This window comes from Cryptomeria japonica, chromosome 5 (assembly GCF_030272615.1).
Source record: "Cryptomeria japonica chromosome 5, Sugi_1.0, whole genome shotgun sequence".
Lineage (NCBI taxonomy): Eukaryota > Viridiplantae > Streptophyta > Pinopsida > Cupressales > Cupressaceae > Cryptomeria > Cryptomeria japonica.
Window position 1 is genome coordinate 832,026,961 of NC_081409.1, and position 7,164 is coordinate 832,034,124.

A 7,164-nucleotide genomic window follows, 5' to 3' on the forward strand; every position below is an offset into this window, starting at 1 on the left:
CTTGATGTGAAGACTACCCTACCTACACCTCTCTATATAGTGGGATGTATTGATTCTTTAAATCTTTGAACAATTTATTAATGATGTGATCGACAAGAACTAGAATAGCGGTGTTAGCAATTAATTTTATGCTTTTCAATTGCTCAATGACATCTAATGTGTTCCTAGTGAACCACACACCTTGATGTGAAAACTACCCTACCTACACCTCTCGATATAGTGGGATGTATTGATTCTTTAAATCTTTGAACAATTTATTAAAAATGTGATCGACAAGAACTAGAATAGTGGTGTTAACAATTAATTTTATGCTTTTCAATTGCTCAATGACATCTAATGTGTCTAACTATGGTAAAGAATATAGTTAAGCGATTCCACATTAAATCACAAGTTGGTGATTTGTTCAAGGTTCAATATTTCTAAGAAGTTTATTAAAGAACTCACTCAAAACCTTCAAGATTTATCATTGAGTTCAAAAGAAATGTTGGAGAAATGGAAGAATGCATAGAAATAGGTACTTAACCAACATTACCAAATATCTTCTAAAAGTGAGATGCAACAAACATAATTGTTATAGTATCAAAATATAATGAATACAACATGATAAAATAATTAAAAAATAATAAGATGACATTGTTATAGAGGTAAGAATTAAATCCCATATGAAACCCGAAGTCAAAAGTTAAGATCATGATTATTGTCTTAAGCCTATGATATGAGACACAAAACATAAATGACCAAAGTAAGCATAAGTAATAAGGTGTGAATAAGTCCTAAAGTGGAACTAGTTAGATAATATACCCTATTCACACCAACAACACCACCACCCCACCCCCCCCTTCCCTCACTTAAGTGTGACATTAAAGATGTTAAAATGGGTCCTACCTGCTTAGGTACCCATGTCCAAATAATACCTCACAAATAAATTATTTACCCACCAAGGATTGCTTCCACCATAAAGATAGAATAGGTGTCCTTCCCTAAGAGAAAAAACATGTGAAGGGCTAAGAAGCATCTAAAATTTGTTCCAATGAGAGTAAGAATATGAATAAGAACATAAAAATCTTCATTAAAATATGGAGAAGGTACAAAAAATTGTATTGGGGGAAATTTGGAATTAGGGTTTCAATTAAGATAATAAAACCACTAACAAGCCAAATTAGCCAACACATTGAAAGAGGGGTGAGCCTAATAGATCTGGCCACAATCCAAATATGGAAAGGGCTAAAATTATAATAAAAACACTAACAAGCCAAATTAGCCAACACATTGAAAGATGGGTGAACCTAATAGATCTAGCCACAATCCAAATATGGAAAGAGCTAAAATTCTAATTAGATTCATTGGCTATTTGTTTGTTACCCTCTTTATTAGTTTAATTTGGAAGGTAATTGTGAAATTAGGGTAGAACAATGAATAATTGAAGTAAACGGTCGAAAACGGGCTATCACAAATATCCTATGGAGCTACAAACTAAGATCTAGGTAAAAGAAGATGTTAAGAACCAGTTCCCAAAAGTTCATCTTGATTTTTGGGCCCGAGTAGTACAGATTCGACTTGTTTCACTCCGTTGAAAGTTGGACATTCATTGTTGTCGACTTTGTCGAAACCCTTGAGTGCAACTCCTAAACTTATTTCCTGTACACACACAGAGAGATGATGTGGATAGGGGCTTGCCTTAGGTTAAACCCCAATTTAAGAATTGTGAAGGGGAAAAATGATTCCACAGGGTTTCCACCCAAATAATGAAAACCACTAGAGAATATTTTTCACTTGGGGCCTTTACATTCAAAAGAGGATGGGGAATTCACTAGATCTAGTCATGAATCAGATCAAGACTAAATGATAGGTGAATTTGGATTGAAGGGAATTTCCTCTTTTATGAGTTGAAGTGCTAAAATTAGGTGATATGTTGAAAAATGAAGGTAAAAGCATGAAAACGGTGAGCTACAAATGTAGGAATTTTGTGTTGGCAATTGACACTCATTGGATTCATTTTTTTGTCATTGATGGCAACAAGACTTGATGGAATCATTTATCGGTATTATGAGTCATTCACCGGTAGACACCGGCTTTGGATTATTCAGGGCTACACCGGTAATGGCACCAGCACCGACATCAAACACTTCAAGAAGCCGACATCAAGGAAGATTTATTTAGAAAATCATTTTGTAATTATTGTATAAAGTCGACATTGTATATCTTTTGTAATGCATTGTAAGCTGACATAAGGCATATTGTTTGTAATGGGTATATAGGTCAGTGTGTTAGGATATTATGACATGGAATATGACTGTGAAATAGGAAATCATTAAGGTTTATGCGAGGATAGAACTTGTGGATAAGGATAGTGAATGCAAAGATCATTTGTATATGAATGATGTATCATGCAATGATCTGTAAATGTTTTGTAAGACATTCTTGGAGGGAAGGTGATACCAGTAGTAGTGTTCAGGGTTTATAAACGGGTATAGAGCATAGCTAAAATCGGAACTCTATTTGGCATAGCAGATGCATTTTATGAGTTTACTTTCATTGTTTTTCTTCAGCAAAAGCTTATAGTCAGTGAGGCTCTTTAGTGATGAGCAGTGTGCTCTAGACAATGTGCCTTCCTACATGTGTAGGCCCCATTATATGTAATATCTTTCATATGGCTAGTGAATTGATATTGTGGGTCAGAAATCCCACCGTGGTTTTTCCTCATTGAGGTTTTCCACATATAAATTTTGTTTATTATGGTGTTCATTCATGTGGATGGTTCATTTGCTTCTAGTTATATGTTTATTCATTTACCAGTTTATATGTGTTTGGTATAAAAACATAAAATCTTATGTTACCAACAAAACACTGATTCACCCCCCCTCTCAATGTTCTTGGATCCCAACATTTTGCACACACCTGGATCTGAGTAATGTAAGCTGAATCGGACCTGCTCCTCGAAACTACTCAAAAATTGTCAGGATCATGGTGCATCACAATGGTCCTCCAAACTTTTCACACACCAAAGGGAGATGATTTGTCATTGTGAATGAAGCCTAGTCTGAGGAGTACAACTTTGTACCTATTTCCTGCACATAGAAAGAAAGGGAAATGTGTTGTGAATAGGGGTTTGCCTTAGGTCAAACCCTGGTTTTGGACTTAACCATGAAATTGAAATAAATGTAATTGCAATGACAGAAAGGAATGGATCTCTTTTTGAGGGAGATGTTGAATTAAGACTGAAAATTAAATTATGATACCCCCTTGTGAATTTTGCTTGCCTCCACATGGAATTAGGGTTTAGGAAGTCTTCGACAAATAGGATGAATAATGTCTCCTTCAATGTTTGAGACTTTACTGTTGCTCCTAAGTTGAAAGAAGACTAATTGTTTCTCAAATGCTTGAATGCTTGATCTCATGTATGCTCTTGATGCTCATGTGTTTGATAGATGTTCAAATGAGAGGGGAAATCCTCTTTATATACTTGCCCATCGATGAAATTGACTAATTTTCTAACATGAGCTGACGGAGAGAAGGAAATCCCACTCAATTTTGAAATGGGATCAAATTGGGCCCAAACTAGGGAGGGCCATGGCGTGGCGCCATGGTCCCAGTGAGGATCATGGCATGGCGACATGATCCTACCCTATTTTGGGGCAGGCATAAGGTGCTATGTGAGGTGTCAGTTGAGTTAGGATGACATTTGTGATGTGCAAGAGCATAATTAGGTCTTCAATCAGGCAGAGGGGCGCAAACACTAAGGTGAAGAAGTAAATTTGGTTGAAATTGCAAAGGGTGCAATTTTAGGACATTACAATAATTAAACTTGAAATTGAAATAGGAATGGAATTGGAAATTACTACAAAATGATTTCCTTTTAAGGGAAAGGCCAGATCTTAAGTAAAAACGCTTGTAATTTAAATATACCTTGATGAAGTTTTGTTTGATCCTCATGCAAGGGTTTTAGGATGTCTTGTAGAATGCATTCAAATAAAGTTGATCATGGATGCCATCTTGAATGCATAAACTTCACTTCACTTCTTCTCCAATGCTTGATGAATGCCTAATTGCTTACTCACTTTAATTGAATTAGGATCTAGATTTTGCCTCTTGGAAAATTTAGATCTTTAAATGAGAGGGGTAGACCTCCTTTTATACTTGACTGCCAGAAATTGATTAAATTTCTAGAGTAGACTGACACGGGATCAGATTTCTTGCTCATTTCAAATGACTGTTGTGAGGACCAAAAATGGATCCTAATTGAGAGGACTAGGGTGTTGGGTGCCCTGGTCCTAAGCTAGAATCAAGGCACCCCGCTAGGACTAGGGTTCTCAGCGCCTTGGTCTTGTCAATCAGGACTCGAACTTGGAGGAAAGGCAAAGAAGGAGATAAAAATGCAAGATTGTGGATGGTGTGAGAAGAAGAATAAGCATCAGGCATCGAAATCTGAAGCACCAAGGTGAGGTCTAAGTGAGGAAAAATTGTATTTAGATATAATTTATGACGCTACATTTAGCCCCCACTTTAGTGTGAGTACGAGACTAAACATACGGTAAAGTACAAAGTTGCATTACAAATATTTCACCAAGATATCAAAAAGACAAGACACACAAATCCCCCAGAGACTTTAGGATCTTGCTACTCTAATATCAAGATAAAAGGGACAACACATGAAAGAGAAAGAGAACATGACTGCATTGGCCTAGTAAGATTTAGTTCTTACTATGAGTCATGAAAAAATAAAAATACCAAATTATAAAGTAAAAGGCTCAGTTTGCAAAGTAACTTGAGTATCAAAAACATGTCATGGTGGGTGCATAAAGTGTAAAATTGAGCATAGTGTATGCCCCCATGTTAAAGTGATTGCATATGCCTCATCAAGAGCAATTGCTTTAGGGTAGCATGCATCCAAAAAGACAAGCACGTTAGCACAATGAGGTGCTCCCAAAAAAGGACAAATCAAAGGATAATGGTCACAAAACATATAAAAAAAGCACATAAGAGATCCACTAACTCTAGGGTCGGTATGCTCTTATGATAAATAATGTATATCAAGAACATTTATATTTAATTGACCTCATCTACCAAAGGTCGTAGAACTACGAACACAATGGAACAAGAGCACAAGAGATAACAAATGTTTTTTTGAGTCAACATGGAAGAGACCAAAAAGAGATCTCAATGCTTTGCATCGTCCCCAAGTAGACAACACAAGGCACACAGTTGCAACATATAAAAGAATTAAGATACAAATAGAAGAATGCCATAATAGATTCAACCTCTTTAATACCTTGCACCAACGGAGTAACAAGGGTCATCCAAAGAGAACCTAACATAACACAAAAATATATCAAGCAACACATCACGGGCGGAGCACATTACAAACAAGTAAACACACAAAATAGAATCTATAACATGAATGAAGGTATTCAAGCAAATCAGTGGTCTCCCAATCTTGATTAACATCATCTAGGGATGGTGGAAAAGATGCAAGAGGACCCACTTTGAGCATAGTAGATGGATCCACTACAAGTTCCAAACAAGAACCACGCTCTTATGATGAGTCACTTTGTCTGTCACTAGGAGCTAGGGTTAATGCTTTTGAAAAATGTGAAGATAATTAATGATTAATCTCAACAAGCTCATGTACTTGTTATTGGAACCGTTAGAATAAACATTGTTAGCATGCACAACAGTATTATAATTCATATCATCATCTAGATTAATAAAAATAGGTTCTCTAACATGAAATGAAGTTGGACCGTCATTTTTCTAAAAGCATTTTTAATTTAGGTGATTTGATTTGAACTTCCTCCTTAGGGTCAAGCGAAGGTTGGACAAATGGGACCAAGTCAACATTTGGTGTCATTAGGGAGGAAATGGTTTGGGAAGCAAGCTCACAAACCTTAGCACAATGTCTTCATCAGTGTTCTGTCGCACAAAGATTCCTTTTAGTTTTAGTTGAGACTTGCGAAGGTTGAGGATCAATGGACATAGGATTCTTTTCTTCCCTTATAGGAGGAGAAACATAAGAAACCCCAATAATTTGATGGAGACTTGATGCCAAGCACTTTCCTTTATAAGAAGGAGGAGGTGGAACTAAAGCATATATAGGAGGAATAGGAGTAGGAAGATGTAAAGTAGAAAATTGGATCCTAGTGGTAACACCACCTAGGAGAGAGAAAGGAAACCACTAGGATGATTTTCACTTGGGAGGAACTTTACATTCAAATGAGGGGCTTGAATCCACTAGATCCAAATCCAAGGAGAATAAGGACATGAATACCAAGTGGATTGCAAGGGTTGGAATGTGATTTACCCTCTTTTGCAAATAGATGTGTTGACTTGTTGACTATGTAGAAAAGGGAGACAAAATGGATGAAATAAGGAGCTACCAATTTAGGATCACGTTGTAATTTCGGATCTAAGATATTTAGACTGATACGGATCTACCCTACAAATTTAGAGAAAAGTCATTGGGACCAAGTTGAAAGTGTACTTGGTCCTTCAAAAAATTCGCGCGTCGAAAAGGGTTTTTTTGTCTTTGCAAATAAAGTCCAAACCTACAATTACAACTACACACATGCAACCTACACACAAAAAAGAAGGGAAGAAGGGTTGTGGATAGGGGTTTGCCTCAGTCAAACCCTGATTGAGGAATCAACCTTGAAAGAAAGGAATTGCAAATGCTTAAATGTAAATAATAGAAATGTATACCTTGTAGATCTGTAATTGATTGATGATTGTTTCTTTTCTTCTTGAATGTAATCATAAATGTTGTATGAATGGCACGTAACATGAAAAAACCCTAACACACACATGCTTACAAATGAGTGTTGTAATGTTACTCCAATAGATGAATGAAGAAGACACATGAAGAAGAGAACTTGAATGCTTGATGACAATAATGGAGACCTTCCACTCGAATTTGGCTTATTCTCTTGTATGCTTGTATATTTTCACTTTTGCAAATGAGAGAACTAGATCCCCTTTTATACTAGCCTAGGAAAATTATTTTCATCTTACTGAAGATCGCCATTGGAGGATTTAAGTCCCCAAGAAGCAAATTAGGTTCAAGGGTTGGATGGACTCATCTTAGGGCCACCTCAAGAGGGAGGACAGGGGTGCCATACCCCTGTCCTGCCCTATCTTGGGGCTTGGACAGGGTCCTGAGGTGTCATCAGG